The 18,880-nt window shown below is 40.1% G+C and overlaps 1 protein-coding gene and 1 non-coding gene across 3 annotated transcripts in view; one reads left to right on the top strand and one right to left on the bottom strand.

Moving 5' to 3' along the window:
- The window catches only part of LOC116463482 (folliculin-interacting protein 2-like), a 136,636-nt gene that overhangs the window by 102,606 nt on the left and 15,150 nt on the right, over positions 1-18,880 (bottom strand). The window lies entirely within an intron of this gene.
- On the top strand, positions 8,082-8,188 carry LOC116463492 (U6 spliceosomal RNA). The gene has a single exon (XR_004246698.1). It is a non-coding gene; the product is annotated as a U6 spliceosomal RNA (small nuclear RNA).

The raw sequence follows: 18,880 nt of genomic DNA on the forward strand, positions 1-18,880 counted from the left end.
CCGTGGCCAAAATCTCTACACAATCACATTGTCTCCTGTGATGCCCAGACTCCTCTCCAAAACCTTCGGATGCAGTGCTGCCAGGACCCACCTCCAATCCAAGATTTGACACCTGAGAAAAAGCCCATTCCCATGCCTAATTTAGAGTTGGGAGAATTAAAGTCATGAAAGTTTCTAGGTAAGTATTCATGCATTTCTGTAATTCCTTGACCTCACATTCTTCACATGATGAAAAGCAATGATCATGATATGTAATGAAAAATTAACTCAAAAGCAACAATTGAGAAACGTAGCTTGGAGGAGAAAAATCTAAGACTTAATACAGCTCCCTAAAAAGTCCATTCTAATTATTCTTATTTAATGAATCTTGCAATAAAGAATCTTTCTCCTCTCAGTATGTCCAATCTTGAAAGGAAAAAAAAAAAAAGAATCCCTCTTTCTCTGATATTTGCATTACATTAATGAGAAAAAAAGGAGAAATAAATACAGGACCGGAGGGAGTTGGGGAGGTTTAAGATCCACAGCATCACAGATGATCCTCCTCTTTATCAGGGTAATTCCCTATCTTCCATAATGACTTCTCCTTGCACAAGAACAAATGATCACAAATCTTTCTACCAGACACTTCAAAGCACAGTCCCCAGAAAGACACAAAAAGATTATGGGATGCTGTTTCTTGATCCCAGTACTGGTACTGTGAACACACAGCAACCCAAATATGTACACTGTTTTGTATATTATAATTCAATCAAAGTTTATTAAAAACAAAATAGGTCCTCCTCCTAGCCTAGAGCCAGTAGATTAAGGTAAGGGGGTGTGAAAGTTTTTTTGAAGCAGTCTACTTTAGGGGAATGGGCTTTGGAGACAGATCCATTATCAGAACCAAGTCTGTCAATACTTGGCTGTTTTCAGAAACATGACCATGGATAGTTCCTAATAGCTAGCTAAGCAGCAGGCCATCCTCACAATACCAGTTCAGTGTGCAAACAAACAATAACATACCTACCCTAATGCCATCTAAACTCATCTGACTAGCTCAGCGCTAAGGAAATTTGTCAATATGTCAAATTCAGTCATACAGGGTAGAAAATACTGGTAGTTAGTTAGATCCACTGAGTGCTCTTTTACGTGCCAAGCGTTGTTCTATGTGTTTCATTTAACCACAGGAAGTATGCAGTAGTAATATCTTCTCTTAACAGATGAGGAGAATGAAGCACAGGAAGGTTAAGGAACTGGCCCAAGATATACAGTTTGTCAGTGGCAGAGCCAGGCCTTAAATCCAGGCATCCTTGCTCACGAGCAGGCCTACCCTGCTCATTCTCATACCACGTCTGCGCCTGACCACTGGGACAGATCTGGATAGGGGCTAAGGAGGAGGCAATTGGATATCACTGACTGGTAAGTCAAATTCTTTCTTCTACATCTCAAATTCCGTGCCACCTAGAATGTTTAGCTTCTCACTAATTCAGTCCTCTGAGCACAAGGCCCAAGTCATGTGCTTTGGGAGTGACTAACTGTCTTGTTGGACACCTTGCCATGAACCCTGCCCTACTCACTCACCCCTGTAAACAATTCCTGTGCAGAAGCTGAGCACACCGGCCCCTACCATCTCCCCAGGATTCTGCTCTGCCCTCCGCTCCCAGCCCAGCACTTCGGCTAGGGACAGATTCCTAGGCAGAGTGATTTTTTTTTTTAATCCATACAAAGTTAGCTTAAATATACAATAAAAATCAATGAGTATTATTGTTTTGACTTAAAATGTGGAACTACCTGGGAAATAATTTAACTTTCAGATCCAGATCAAAGTTACATGGAAATTCAGGAAGATGTGCAGTTCCTAATTATAATCTAGATTATTTTCTACTCCCATGTCTCCATACTTTAAAGAGCAAAGCATTTGGCACCCAGAGCATAGACAGAAGGCACCCAGTAACTGAAAGAATCAACGAATGAGTGGCACATCTTCATAAAATCTGTGAAACATAGAAAATTCTTATGTTAAATAAAAAGAATGGGATAAAAATTGTATACGCAGTTTGATAACAAGTATGCTTTTAAAAAACTAAATGTAGAAAAAGGAAATATCAGAAAACAGAAAAAAGAAAGCATAGAAAAACAATATCAGAATGCTTTTGAGCAGCCACGATCAGGATGCTTTTTAAAAATTCTTTTATATTTTCAAATTTTCTAATAATAGGTATGTATTATTTACAAACAATGGGTAAAACTATTTTTTAAAAAAATTCTTGCCATTAATGATCATTTGATTTCCTTAAACTGTAATAATTCTGCAAGCTTTAAGAGAATTGTCAGAGGCAAAACAACCTCTGACAGCTGAAAGGAAAAGCAAAGCACTCACCCCGGAAGGGTGCAATTCGACTCATACAATTTTTCCTTCAACATAATTGCTATCACTAATATTTACAAAAACCAGCAAAAGTATATAGCTGTAGCCATTACCCTCTTAAAGTACCTAAAGAAAGCTCCACAATTTCCCTTTATTTGGAAACTTTGTTTAGTATCAAGCAGCAATGCAACATACATAACAATGAGAGGAATTTTTAAAGTACACATATCACACGTTTTTTTGAAAAAGTGCTACCGAAAGGCTATCTGACCAGGTACCAGCAGCCAGACAACATAGAGATAAGGAAAAGAAAGTTAAGTCTCCAGGAAATCCCCAACCTGATAAACGAAACAGCGGTCCAGAAGAGCTACAATAAAGCTGTGTTTATAACTACTTCATATCTAAACTTTAACACCAAGAAGAGGTGGCCAGGTCAGGCCAGCAGTGTAACTCTCCACCCACAAGAAAAGGCACTGTCTATTTGTCTCGGTAAAATGATTCAACCTTTCTAGAATCAGGGAGATAACTAGCGATTTGGATAAAGACTTTCATGACTTTTTTGTTTAAAGGTCTAATATCAGAACTCAATCTATAACCTATTTTCCTTATGTATGATTTTTACAACCCATCCCCATGATTAAATTATAATCATATAATCATTAATTCCCCTGAAACGAATAGCAGCTATGGGATTATTTTTAAGACTGCCAAAAGTTAGAAACACATCATCAACAAAATATTACATAACTTTTAAAGTTTAACTTTGACTTCGAGCCAGGTTGTGACCAACATTTGGACCTAGGAAAGGTATCAGTAGTCCAGAGCTGTTTAAGAAGTTGGAAGCTGAGCTACTGGGTTGGGGCCATCATCTCAGCAATCACTCACAGCATTCTCTGCAAATCATGTGATCTCTGCAAAACACCGTGTTATCAAGTAAGGCAGAAGGTGTCTGGAAGAGTTGCAGAAATTCTTATTTAACACATTTGCTTACTCTACCTACTTCACAGAAAACTGCTCTATGGTAGTGCCACTTTTCAGTGCTCCCAATCTCCACATCAGAACTAAAATTATTTAATTCACGAGAAGCATGTCTGAAAAATACCTAGCAGAGAACTCTTGGCTATCTCCAGCTCCCTTCCATTTGGATGTACAGCTATAACATAATTAAATCTTCTGTTAATGCTTTGGAACTTTCTGTTGCTGATGCCTGGATTCCTCAGCAGGCAATGCAGAGCTGTACAAAGTCCAGTCCCCTAAAATGCTGTCAGTATTGAGAAACAGCAAGTCACATGCCCAAAACTACTACTGACAATTTAGCTACCTTACGAGTACGAAGGTAAAACTTTCTCATCATTCTGTACCTTCTCATATGCCTTGCTCTAACCAACTACACACCTATGTCTAACACTAGACCGGTCTCTGTTTTCCTGGAGAGGAATGTTTTTGTGAAAAGGCTTCTCTCTTACATTTACAACATTTTTAAGCACTTATAATTTTTAACATTCGTAATATTGAGATACAACTATCACACAGAGGAATAAAAAATTCATTCAGGCTACTGTAAATGGCATCATACAAATACATATTATTATGGCCATTAGGGTAATTTTGGAATTACTAAGAGTTATTCATTAATCTGTGTTATAATCACACAAGCCACCAAATGGGATAAAACAAAACAAAGAACATCTGACATTCTTCCAGTTTATAAAGGCATTTCATTGCTTTTGTAGAATAATTTATGAATTCACTTTTAAAATGTGCTATCTAAAGACTTAAAACTCCGCTCACTTCATCTTTTCAAACATTGCATGTGCCAGACTCTGTTCAGGATGCTGATGATACATGAACCAAACCCCTGCCACCTTTATGAAGTTTACATGATAGTGGCAGAAGAAAATCAATAATTCAGAAAAATATTCAGTATGCCACAACAAATGGTGAGTGCTACAGCAGAAGATGAAGCAGGGGAAAGGTAAGCAATAGGGAATATTCAGTGGGAGGGAAACTTACCTAATTATCCATTCTCTTATATGGAGAGTAAAGACTTGGATTAAGAAAAAATCTAGAAGGGCCAGGTGTGGTAGCTCATGCCTGGAATCCCAGCACTTTTGGAGGCCGAGGTGGGAGGATCACTTGAGTTTAAGAGTTTGAGACCTGCCTAGGCAACATAGCAAGACCCTGTCTCTATAAGAAATTTAAAAGTAATCAGGCATGGTGATGCATGTGTGTAATGCTAACTACTTGAGAAGCTGGGGTGGGAGGATCACTTGAGCCCAGGAGTTTGAGGCTGTGGTGAACTATAATCACACCACTGCACTTTGGCTTGAGTGACAGGGCAAGACCCTGTCTCTAAAAAACAACAAAAAAAACTTAAACAAAAACAAAAAAACCTAGAAGCCTTGGTCTTTTAAAGGCTGTCAGTGTAAATAGTTGTAAACAGGATAAAGAGGAAAATGAAATTAGTGTGCCAACAGTCTCAAAGCAGATGTGGTGATGGAGTAACAGGTCTCCCAGTGGTGTGGCAGAAGGTCTTGCCAGAAGGCCTTCTCTTCTCTCAACACTAGTGATAGGAAGGCTGGGCAAGAAGTTTTCTCTGGAGCCTGTGGCACTCCTGGCTCCCTCTTGACTCCTGCCAATGGAGAGATGGCAGCTTCCATCACAAATTCCACTGCTACCACCCTAATCCAAGCCTGGTGGACTTGGGGTTTTTTTGTTTGTTTTGTTTTGTTTTGAGACAGGGTCTTGCTCTGTCACCCAGGCTAGAGTGCAGTGGCAAGATCACGCCTCACTGCAGCCTCGACCTCTAGGCTCGAACAATCCTCCCACCTCAGCCTCCTGAGTAGCTGGGACTACAGGCATGTGCCACCATACCTGGCTAATGTTCATGTTTTTTGTAGAGACGGGGTCTCACCATGTTGCCCAGGCTAGTCTCAAACTCCTGGGCTCAAACAATCTGCCCGTCTCAGCCTCCCAAAGCACTAAGATTATAGGTGTGAGCCACCATGGCCAGCAAAGCCCAGTGTTTTGCCAAGACTACCATAAAAGCCTTCATACTGGTATCCTACTCATTCTTAGCCTGCTACAAATCCATTCAATGGAAGTCAATGTATATAACGGAATAACAAAGTTAATGAGAATTATTAAAGGAAATCTATGTAGAGGTTAAGTTAGTGACAGTTCTCCTTCAGTTTTGGTTTGACAGGCAAAAATAGTGATACCTACCCAAAATATAGCTAAAATTAAAGATTTCTCATGCAATACATTCATCGCTGGTAAATTAAGTCAGAAAGACTCTTAAAGTGCTCTAAGAGTTCTAATAGCCCCAATGACTAAGAAAGCTGCTTGGGAGTTGACAGAAATCAATTTAGGAGAAGAGAAAGCTGGGAAATGAAAGACTGGGAAAGGATATTCAGCTCTGAATCAGCAGACTCTCATTTCTCTGAGTCAGTTCCTCATGATCAGGCTGAGTACGAGGAACTCAGGAGACGCCAGCCACCAGCGCATAGTCACTGTCAGCAGGGTCCCTGCTGAGAGAGGGTGCCATACCAGGGAACAGAACCTTGGACGAGAAGGCAAGAGCTAAGTCTAGTTCTGGCCTAGTCATCCACTACCTATGTGACTTTGGGGAAAGACACTAGACTCTCTGGGCCTCAGTTTCCTTAACTATAAATAGACAACAATTGTTGGAGATGTTAAATGTGAGCATTTGAAAGTCCCTTTGAAAAACTATAAAATTCTAGACAAATGCAATGTGTTAATTTTTATATACACAAGCCCAAAAGTACTCACTGTCCTATTTGAGTTGCTAAGCTCATAGATGATTGCGTTGTATTTCTACAACATGAAGCCAAGATAAATAACTTTGGCCACAATGATACCTGGCAAATAATGATTTTACCCAAGAAGGTCAATAACCTTCCCACCCCATCTTCCCTCCCCCCAAAACATAGCCAATTCTCTGGAAGCTCCAGGCAATTAAACACTCTGAGATAGACTCATCACAAAGTTCCTTGGGAACAATAAGCTCTAGAACAAATTAGCACAACAGTTAGAAAATTATATCTGTGAAACAATTATCTTTCAAATTAATATAAGGTATTCTATCTTCCACTCATAAATCCCCTTTCAACACCCCACATATCCTCAGTCACATCAATTTCCCCTTCTAAAGTACCCCTCATTTAACTTTACAAGCTGAATCCTCTAAGTTCTTTTAGGACCCAAACCAAGGGCCATTTGCTCTATAAAAACTTCCCAGATGGTCCCTTTCTGAAAACGTTTCAATATTTGTAATAGGAAGACAGAATGGACTCTATAAACAATGCCTCTGAAGGATTCTCTACCTTTCTTGTAGCTCAGAACCTCCCCAACTACAACCATGGTTTAACTTTCCCCTTGACTATACCTTGGAACAACAGTCACTGTTCTACACATTGCCACCAACCACGGCTTAGGGCAGCGGTCCCCAACCTTTTCCGGGACCAGCGACTAGCTTCGTGGAAGACAATTTTTCCATGGACTGGGGGTGGGGGATGGTATCGGGATGAAACTGTTGCACCTCAGGTCATCAGGTGTTCGATTCTCATTAGGTGCGCGCAACCTAGATCACTCGCATGCGCAGTTGACGATAGGGTTCGTGCTCCTGTGAGAATCTAATGCCGTTGCTGATCTGACAGGAGGCGGAGTTCAGGTGGTAACATCAGCAATGGGGATCAGCTGTAAATACAGATGAAGCTTCGTTCGCTTGCCGGCTGCTCTGTGTGGCTGGTCTGTGGCTTAGGAGTTGCAGACCCCTGGTTTAGGGAAGAATACCTGCAAGCCATGCACAATTCCCATAACAGAACATGTGTGGAAGTGGTGTTTCCTCAAGTAACTTTGGATCTGCGATTTTTAATAAATAATTTTCAAAGTTTAGTGCTTTAGCTGCTATTATAAAGGTACTGATCTCTCTTTACATCTCATCAGATACATCAGAATATAGATGCCAGTTAGGAATTCCTGAGCCAGAGGATGAACTTCGAGGACATGCACCACACCTTTAATTTCTTTTGTGTTTTGCTTGTGCAGTTAATACTAACACTGAGCAGAGAGCAGGCAGTTAGTTAGTAAGTGGTTCTTAAACTAGCTCCTTTTAAGTGAACCTCTTTTCTGTCATATTTACTAAGTCTGCCTTGCAAATAGCTGTTCACCTAAGTTCTGAAAATAGTCATTCTCTCAGGGACAACAAAACCTCATTATACCATGGCTCGATGTGACATAGATTCAAATGCTCCTGTGAGAAAGAACTGCACATTTAAAAATATTACTGCATTTGATTAGTCCAAAATCCAAGCTAATGCTAACCCTGATACCAATTCTTAAAGGGATTCAGTTATATTCCATCCAGTAGAACTGTCATAAATGTTGACTTCATTTATGATACAAGAATTTCCAAGGAAAATGAATAAGCTTCTCATAGCAGAGGGGTGTTTAGTACTTATGACAGTAATCCTTTTATTTATAAGGGATACATTCAGGTATACTAACAACTTCGAGAGGATTAATGTAACTGGACCCAAGAATTTTCTTTAGAAGTATATCATTTAATACAATCATTTTCAAATTATTCAATGGAAATCCAAAAAATAACTCAAAGAGACAGTGCTGTTCAACAGAAAGATAATATAAGCCACAAATATAATTTTAAATGTTCTAGTACCCATATTTAAAACTGCAATAAGAAACACGTGAAGTGCTCGCTTTGGCAGCACATGTACTAAAATTGGAACGAAACAGAGAAGATTAGCAGGGCCTCTGCACAAGGACGACACGCAAATTCATGAAGTGTTCCATATTTTTTTAATACCTAGGTGACAGGTTGATAGGTGCAGCAAACCATCATGGCACACGTTCACCTATGAACAAACCTGCACATCCTGCATATGTACCCTAGAACTTAAAAGACATAAAAGAAAAACACATGTGAGGGCTGGATGCGGTGGCTCACACCTGTGATCCCAGTACTTTGGGAGGCCGAGGCTCACTTGGGAGGATCACTTGAGTTCAGGAGTTCAAGACCAGCCTGGGCAACATAGGGAGACCCTGTGTTTAAATTAGCCTGGCATGATGGCACACTTGTAGTCCCAGCTGCTTGGGAGGCTGAGGCAGGAGGATTGCTTGAGCCCGGGAGGTCAAGGCTGCAGTGAGCCATGATTACACCACTGCACTCCAGCCTGGGTCACAGAGCAGGACCCACAAACAAAAAACAAGTGAAATGAATTTTAGTATTTTGTTTAATCCAACATATACAAAATCTTAATTCAACATGTTATCAATATTAAAAATTATTAACTTTCTCACAGAATATTTCACATTCTTTATTTCATTCTAGGTCTTCAAAATCCAATGTGAATTTTATACTTAGAGAATGTCTCAATTCAGGCTAGCCACATTTCAAGGGCCGACTAGACATGTGGCTGGTGTTTACTGAGCTGGGCAGCATAGTTCTAGACGACTCTTCACATTAATGACAATAGTAGGGTACAAGTATGATTTGCCTCTGTTCCATTTACAAACCCCATCACAGCAACCAATAGAAGGGGTATGAAACCTAAACCAGTGGCCAATAGGAAAGCTTGGAAAGCTGGAATCTGAGTGTCCAGAATTGTCAGTGAAACTTCAAAGACAGTCAGGAGGAAGCTGACCTAGCTCCACAACCCCCATGCAAATAGAACTGAGAGGAATCATTACCTCTATTTACCAAACCATAAGTATGCTCATTCGCCAGTCTTAAATGTCATAATAATGAAAATCACATGATAAGGGAACTGAAAACTGAAGAATTATGAGATAACAAAGACAACTCTGGAAGTAAAACATCCATCAAACTCTGTAGAACAAAAAGCATCTTATAGCAATTAGTCAAACTGGAACAACTCTTGACTATTCACTCCTGTCCTCCCCTCCTCTCCAAAAACCTAATCAGTAAACAAATCTTGATTCTTCCTCTACATCTTTCCATGGTAAAATGCTGTGGGTCCTGTAACTGAAAAAGTACACTGTATTCTATGTAGTCAAGAACCTGCCACTCATGTGATACTTTGCATAGGCCTCTTTATACCTGCTTTCACATCTGGACATTTAGGATTCCTAGATCATGTCTCAGGGTTCTTGGAATTTCTGGAAATTTGCACAGACAGCTGCACCTTGTAGGCACACTCCAATTGTCTTTATCAGCACTCTGGGTCCTCTGACCCAGAGTATCCCTATATCACCCCCTAGAGCTCAAAGTTCCCATGAATGGTCTATCCAAACACAAACGTGTTGTTCTCTGCCTTCGTTAATTGCCCTCATTTCTACCTTCCCCTATTTTCCAGCAAGACTTTGACTATACCCTCTGATCCTTGCAGCTGTAATTATTCCCTGCAGGACTGCCCTCTGACTTCATACAATCTTCCAGTCCCTTGATAACTTCCTTTATCAAACCCATCCTGACTTCACCTTTTATCTTTCAAGGCCAACAAGTCATCACTTTAATTCCCTACCTCATTCTATCCTTCAATCGGACTGGCCTCCAAAGCTCATTCTAGGATGAAGCCACCCATTTACCTTCTCCATTCTAAGACTGCGGCGTGCTGCAGGGGGCTTCTACTGTGCAGCCCATGCTCATTCTGTGAAGCAGTTATGTTCTATGAAGTCACCATGAACACTGAATTAGTGACTACCAAACCACTGCTTCTAGGGGGAAATAAAGGGTTAGGTTCCTGAAAGCCTCTGATTACAACATTTTCATCAACAGATTAATACATACCTTGGTTTATAGTGTATATGTGTTTCTGTTTAAAGATACCCTATTTAATGCATATTGTTGCTTCATTAATGCTGAACTCACAGCTAACAGCACTATTAACTCATGCCTGAACAAAGCTTACCTAAATACACTGTCTTTATAATGCACGTCACAGCTTCTTACAGTAGGACCACTAGACAGCACTCCAGCACTATACGTGGGGGCTAAACAGTGACATTACCAAGAAGCAGCAAAAAAAAAAAAAAAAAAAAAAAAGCATTAAATTCACTGTGAAAAGGACACTTGTTTACAGAAGAGCTGACACAGGACAGCAGAGGGTTACCCTGTTTTACTTCAGCTGGGTACATGCGTGTAAAGTGACTCATATTTTGCCACTCTGCATATGTCCGTGAGTGACCATGAAAGTGCCGATAGTATTGATTTGAGGGTTACAAATTTTGGTAAGTAGGTGAATTTACTAATAAGGAATCTGCAAATAATGAGGACTGTACTTAGCACCTGATATGTATGTGTGTGTGTGTGTGTGTGTGTGTGTGTGTGTGTGTCTGTTGAGACAGCGTCTTGCTCTGTCTCCCAGGCTAGAGTGCAGTGGTGCAGTCATGGCTCACTGTAGCTTCAACCTCCTAGGCTCGAGCAATCCTCCTGCCTCAGCTTCCCAAGTAGCTGGGACCACAGGTATGCACCACTATGCCTGGCTAATTTCTCCAGATCACCATTCTCTGGATCTCATTGTCTGTTATCCCCTAAGGACAGTGTTCCTGATACCAGCTGCCCCTACCACCATGTTTTACCTATTTTCAAGCCTTCTATATATGTCATGCTTGCACTCGAAATTACTGATGTATATAACCCTCAGATTGCAGAATGCCGAATGGAGAGAACACACAGGAAATGAAACACAGAGGGCATTACTGACATTCTTATCAGACCGTCTGGGCAGGGAGGCATTATCCTCTGTTTTGGCATTCCAAAATAGAATTTCTTGCACATCAACAGTGGCTGGCTGTAACTGGTAAAATTTCTGGTATTACAAACATACCAACATGAAAACTCTCTTAGGATTCTCAGTGCAGGCTGGGTGCAGTGGCTCACGCCTGTAATCCCAGCACTTTGGGAGGCCGAGGCAAGTGGATCACTTGAGGTCAGGAGTTCGAGACCAGCCTGGCCAACATGGAGAAACCCCTACTAAAAATACAAAACTTAGCCCGGGGCATGGTGGCAGGTGCCTGTAATCCTAGCTACTCAGGAGGCTGAGGCAGGAGAATCACTTGAACCTGGGAGGTGGAGGTTGCAGTGAGCCGAGATCACGCCATTGCACTCCAGCCTGGGTGACAGAGCAAGACTCTGTCTCAAAAAGAAAAAAAAAAAAAAAGGATTCTCAGTGCAGAACGAACATCTAAAGACTAGAGTGTCTGTAGGCACTAAAAATAAAAATGAAGTTATAGAGGGGACTGGAAGCAAAATTGCCTGAAAATGTTGAGGGAGAAATCACAAATTCCTATCAGAAAATTCCACCTTCTCCTTTATTGCTACCCCCCTCCTCCACCTACCTCGTACCCTCACCCCTCTCTCTCCATTCCATTAAATTAGGGTAGGTTTTCAGAAAACTGTTTAATTCTAATCATGACAGCCTGGTACTTATTTTGGGAAAATCACCTGCAAACAAAATGGAAAGACAAGAATTTAAAAATTCTGAGCACAAATATAAAAACAACTTTAAAATGTGTATTTAGCATCTAACTCTCCAAATAAAAAGATACAAATCCAAGAAAGTGCTAAGTGAAAAAAAAACAAGTGAAAATTAAAGGTATATACTACTAAGCTTAGACACCTAAGTCATCTAACAAACCTTTATTGATCACTTTTATTATTTTACATTGTATTTTAGAGACAGGGTCTATATCACCCAGGCTGGAGTGCAGTGGTGCGATCACAGATCACTGCAGCTTGGAACTCCTGGGATCAAGTGATCCTCCCACCTCAGCCTCCTTAGTGGCTAGAATTACAGGCATACATCACTATGCTCAACTGATTTTTAAAATTTTTTGGAGATAGAATCTCATTATGTGGCTGGTCCCAAACTCCTGGCCTCAAGTGATCCTCCTGCCTCACCTCCCAAAATGCTGGGATCACAGGTGTGAGCCACCATGCCCAGCCTACTGAGCACTTCTGTAAGGTCTCCTTATGCCTATTTTTTGGTATACAGGTTGAGTATCCTTTATCTGAACCAAAATATTTATAAGAGTAATGGCTATAAGTTAACCTGGTTTTTATAGAATGGCCAGGATTTATTAATAGGATATTATTAACAGGATCCTATAGTTTAGTATAGGATTCATTAATGTATTTACAAATATTCCAAAATCTGAAAAAATTCCAAATCCCTCGATGGATCAGAAGTGTTTCCGATTTGGCGTTTTTTCAGATTTTGGAATATTTGTATATACATTATGAGATATCTTGGGGATAGGACCCAGGTCTCAACATAAAATCACTTATGTTTCTTTCATATACACCTTATATATACATAGCCAGAAAGTAATTTTATATAACATTTTTAATAATTTTGCATATGAAGCAAAGTTTTGATTGTGTTGGGACCGTGACCCATAAGGTCAGGTGTGGAATTTCCCGCTTGACGTGTCATGTCAATGCTCAAAAGTTACTCCCTAGTATCACTCTTGTACTACTCCAAACCTTTAATGGCTTTAAACAAAAGAATCACAGCAGTACAGCAAACCCCTCTCCCCTTTTCCCTTGGGTAAGGCATTATTTCACCTAGAACACATCCACCACTGCCAGGACTTAATCAGGCCACCACAACCCTTGGAGTTGGAAAAAATGGATTCTCATTGCGTTTACTCAGAAACTACTCCGATTTTGGAGCATTTCAGATTTTTGGATTAGGAATACTTAATCTGTACTGTTAGCTCCTGTTACACATGTTATAACAGAAGAATAGGGAGCAAACCTCCATGAACCGAACTCTTCAAGGGCAGGGTGTTATCTTATTCATTCTTGTACTCTAACAATGCTTTGTACCTAGAATATGCAAAATGTCAACAGATGCTTTTGAATGAACATTTACTATTGAGCATCCTATAAATTCATTTGTAAGTTTACTTTTAGAGCTCAGAGCACATATCAGAAACACCATTATAAAGGGCAGTTAGAGTACCTGGCCATCCTATAAAAACCAGGTTAACTTATAGCCATTATTCTAATAAATAAATGAACTGTCCTTCATAACATAGTATCTTAGGTATGAAAAAATGCGTTCTGAGTGGTAAAAGCCTGTGATTTCACACACACACACACACACACACACACTGCTTTTAGAGGCTCTGAGGTTGGAGGGTGAAGGGTAGAAGAGCTCAGCTGTGAACGTAGCTTGGGATCAGGTGATCTTTGGGTTTCACTACTGCCCCTTGAAAATCTGATGGATTCTACAGCAATTATTCGCTAGTATCACTCTTGTACTACCCTCCAAACCTTTAATGACTTTAAACAAAATAATCACAGCAGCACAGCAAACCCCTTCTCCCCTTTTCCTTTAGGTAAGGCATTATTTCACCTAGAACACATCCACCACTGCCACGACCTAACCAGGTCACAACCCCTGGAGTTGGAAAAAATGGACTCTCATTACTTTTAGTCAGAAACTATCCTGCTCTCTCATAAGCTTTTCCTTTTACATTGTTTTTAGTTTTTACTCTTCCCTAAGGATGAAGCATGGAAGGTAAGGAGTCAAGTGGCTTCCACTGCTACATTATGGCCACAGCACAACTGATGACCAACAAAACAAAGTGCCAGGAAATCCTGTGAGTGTGCCTTTAAAGAGCTGGGGAGCAGGAGGCTACAGCAGTTATTAGATTAAATCCAGACTTGTGGTCAATGTTAACCTGCAAGTTCCTTGTGAGTCTAGCCTTTTCTATGTGGAACCTACTTTAACTTTTTCTTAAAGAATACAGCAACTTTTCAAGAGGCCTGTCCATATGTACGGCTTCTTCTCCCAAAGGGGATAAACAACATGAAGCAATCATGTGTTACAACTCCAGAAGCTGCCATAAAGCAACCTAGGTTAAACTTCCCTATTAGCTCCCTTCTCCTAAAATTACCCATCAAAAACCCCAAATAAAAGGCAAAAAGATCACCACAAAAAGAAAGAAAAGCGGAGGTTAAACACTTAAGATGATAGCATGAGCTAAGCGGGCCTTTGCTTATTGATTTATTCAGACATTTGTCTTGTGCCTATACATGCCAAGTGCTTATATTGCAAAGTGAATACAGATTCGGCATGGTCATCCCTGTCCTCAGAGGGGAGCAGTAAGTTATGCACAGGCAATTACACTCCAGGGGGACAGAGTGCTCAGCGCAATGAGTCTGTGAAAGAGCAGATTATCGGCAAAGGCTTCTAGGAATCAGAGTACTTACTACGCGCCCAGCACAGTTGTAACTGCAAGAACCACGTACTTCAATCTCATACCACCACCATGAGGTGGTTACTATTATTCCCAACATACCAAAGAGAAAACGGCAGCATAGCACGGCATGGTTAAGCAACTTGTTCAAGACCATACGGCTATTAAGTGATAGTGTCAGGATTCGAAACCTGAAGTCCAATTCCAAGCTCACTCCCGCTCTTAATCACCACACTAGTTAGGAGTGTGAGTCAGGTTAAAGGAGGAAAGGAGGAGCCAAGTTCTAAACAAAGAAATCTTCATAAAGAGAAAACTCAAGATTGTTTGAGGAACTGAGACAAATTAGCTTTGACTGGACTTAAGAGTATGAGGGGAAGAGCAAAGAGAAATGAGGCAGGGCCGCCACACGAAAGAGGCTGGACTTGATTTTCAGAGTTGCATAGTCTACGTCTCAGTCCCTCAATGCCAGAAAGAAGCAAAGGTCTAATGAAAATAACAAAAAGGTCCAACAACATGCCAGAGAATAGAGTTGTGTGATAATTAAGAATCATGAAGATGTATTTTAGCTATAAATTCATAACATTTTTTTAACTACACAACAAGGGAACTTGCCATACTCATAGGACTAAAAATTGGCTGAGGTGTGATGCAGGAATCAAAAGGTCTGCGTCCCACATCTTGGCCTATCCATATGGGTAACTAGCTCTGTAGCCTTGGTGAGTGAGCCTTTTCCTATTCTATAAAATAAATATAACTGCTTTGGGAAATAAAACTCATGTAAATATCAAGTTTACAGTTAAGTTCCTTTTATCATTTATACTTTGAAATACTGGTCTTTGGCACAGAGCAGCACGTTTAACCAGTAAGCACCTCTCTCCCACCACAATTTTTAGAAAAGAAAACTATGGGAAAAAGTGGTTTGTACAACACGTAATTCCCAACTTCGGCATCCTAAACCTCCAAAATGCATAGCTCATTTCTGCTTTGAAGTCCCCACTACATTTCATTGGCTAAACAAATCTTCGTCTTTGCCAAGGAAAAGAAATGATTCCATTAAAAAGATCTCTGGTTAACTGCACTCATGCAGGCTGAAAATACTCTGAACTTTCTCAACAACAGCTAAATCCAAGTTCCTCCCCTCCTAGACTCTGGGAGATGGATCAGTTACCTGAAGTCATGGATCCTTCTGTCCCAAGTGTAAAATTCAAAAATCACAGACTTAGAGATTAAAAAAAAAAAAAAAAAGCTGAGACCCCCCAAAGCAATACAGACTCTGAAGATAATCTCTCTCACTACTGTTTCCTATCCCCACCCCCGCTAAGAAATTACTTCATCTTAGTAAATTAAAGTGGCAAATTAAAAATATAGCATCATGAAGAGAGAATCACAAAAAATTCATAAGGACAAAGAAACCCTACATAAAAATTGCAATGCCTTTGACTCTGGTTAATTTGTCACTATTGTCTTTAGAAAACAGGGAACAAAAATCTCACAGAATAAAGAAGTTTGCAAAGGCTGACTGCAGGCACCTTTTCCCAAACCGAGCTGTTTTTTTTTGAAAATAAAAACCACTGTCAACTCTCATTACCATATGAGGACAGGCACAATTTATAGTTGAAATAATTATTTTCAAGTCCTGGGTTTGTTCATTTATTTCAGAACTGACATTCACAAAAATGCAAACGGAAGGAATGAGCTTCTGGCAGCTCCTTGAAGCTGTAATAGCATATGACCTGTGCACTAGTAAATCTAGTTTTCTTTTTTTAACTCCGGCCATGAGACACCAAAATAAATATTCTTTTATTCATCTGAATCTCCTGTGCAATTAACGTTTTTACTATATGAACTGCATTAGTACACAGGTATTTGGTGACTTGTTTTTATGAAGATAAAACAGCATGAAGCCAGTAGAATATTTATCTTGGACACAGAACTGGATCAGGTCCAGAAAACAAAAGGACAGATAAGCATTTCTCTGGAAGGAGAAATATAAACAGAGTGGTCTTTTCAGCAGTAAGTGTGAAGACTGAACTTAACATTTTCATAATTAATCCGGACGAGAGACTGGTCATAGATAGGGGCCATCCCTGTAGATGATGGCACCAATAGTTTTTCGCCAGGTAAGTCCCAAGTAAAGGAAATAAACAGTAAGATCTTTCAAGGTTCTAGGAACAGATAAATGGCAAATGAGTTTCAGTCCAGGCAAAGGTCAGATTGGTTTAGGCAAAAAAGACCTTCAAACTATTCTTATGACAGACCCTAAACTCTAAGTTTTGTTCCACAGAAAGAATTTACTAAAGAGAGACGTCAGCTGGGAAGAGGGGAGGAGCCAGCAAAATGCTGAGTAAATCAGATATGACCTCAGAAACAAAATGAAAATTACTTTGCCTTCATATGTAAAACAGTGTATTTTAAATAAAATACCCCATACATTTCTTGGCAATGAATTTCAGAACCCTAAACTGGAACTGGTATAGAAAATTAAACAATCTATAGAGGAGAATCTCTGAAGTTAAAAAAAAAAAAAAAATCTGCTGCATTAAAACACACACACAAAAGAAAAAAGAAGAAAAAGAAAAAAGAAAGAACCCTGTAACTGGAAAGAAAAAAATGGAGTAAATACAGTTAAGCAGCATGGGTAGGGCTGGGCGTGGGACCTCACGCCTGTAATTCTACCACTTTGAGAGGCCAAGATGGGAGGATTGCTTGAGCACAGGAGTTCAAGACCAGCCTGGTCAATATAGCAAGACCTCATCTCTTATTAAATTTAAAATTAAAGAAAGAACGAATCATGGGTAGGATAAACATATTTATTAAATTCTGAAATAATGGAGATGTTCTTAAAACTTCAAATTTGGAGACAAATTTATGTTTAAAAAAAGAGAGGGGCCAGGCGCAGTGGCTCACGCCTGTAATCCCAGCACTTTGGGAGGCTGAGGTGGGCGGATCACGAGGTCAAGAGATCGAGACCATCCTGGTCAACATGATGAAACCCTGTCTCTACTAAAAAATACAAAAATTAGCTGGGCATGGTGGCACGTGCTTGTAGTCCCATCTACTCAGGAGGCTGAGGCAGGAGAATCTCTTGAATCCGGGAGGTGAGGTTGCCATGAGTCGAGATCGTGCCACTGCATTCCAGCCTGGCAACAGAGCAAGACTCTGGCTCAAAAAAAAAAAAAAAAAAAAAAAAAGAGGAACTTTATATACTGGCTAATAAATTCACATATTTTTAAGTACTGATAGTAGCTGAAAACAATGCAGGTTCAAATAAACGTATTTAAACAAGCTCCTACTAATGTACTGTACTTAGTATTATGCTATACACTACAGGGACATACATACAATGTTGCTGAAAAGGTATAATCTGGTAAAGTATTTGGATAAATAAAAAACAGCTAGTAGAATGTGGTAACTGCCATATAAGAAGAATTAGAGCAGGGATCCCCAACCCCTGGGTCACGGACTGGTACCAGACCGTGGCCTGTTAGGAACCGGGCCACAAAGCAGGAGGTGAGTGGTGGGCAAGCGAGCATTACTGCCTGAGCGCCACCTCGTCAGATCAGTGGTGGCATTGGATTCTCATAGGAGTGCGAACCCTATTATGAACTGTGCATGCAAGGGAGCAAGGCTGCACACTCCTTATGAGAATCTAGTGTCTGATGATCTGTCACTATCTCCCATCAACCCCAGATGGGGCCTTCTAGTTGCAGGAAAACAGGCTCAGGGCTCCCACTGATTATACATTTGGTGAGTTGTATAGTTATTTCATTATTTATTACAATGTTATAATAATAGAAATAAAGTACACAATAAATGTAATGTGCTTGAATCATCCCAAAACCATCCCCCACTCCACTGTCTGTGGGAAAATTGTCTGCCATGAAACTGTTGCCTTATGCCAAAAAGGTTGGGGACCACTGGTTTAAAGGGAGCAGCATGCCCATTTGTGGCAATCAGCAAAGATAATCAGAGGTGGCATCTAAACTGAGTTTGGAAGAAGGAACAGAATTTCTACAAAAGTAATTTTGGAGGGGGGAATAGAAAAAGAAAAGTCTTAAAGAGCAAGAGATGAATTTTCTGGGCTCTTTGGCAAATATTGGCTTAATATCTTCTGACAACTACAGCTTCATGAATATCACAACTTGGAGTGTTCAACTACACCTTAAATTCAACATGTACAAAACCAATTTCTCCTTGTAACTTCCCTATTTCCACTAATTATGCTACCCATATTATTCGGGCTCAAAACTTGGAAGTTACTTTATATATTATGATTTTGTTTATTCTTTTTGTTTACAAGTATCTCCCCACCACTTTCAC

This window comes from Hylobates moloch, unplaced genomic scaffold, assembly GCF_009828535.3.
Source record: "Hylobates moloch isolate HMO894 unplaced genomic scaffold, HMol_V3 SCAFFOLD_38, whole genome shotgun sequence".
Taxonomy (NCBI): Eukaryota; Metazoa; Chordata; class Mammalia; order Primates; family Hylobatidae; genus Hylobates; species Hylobates moloch.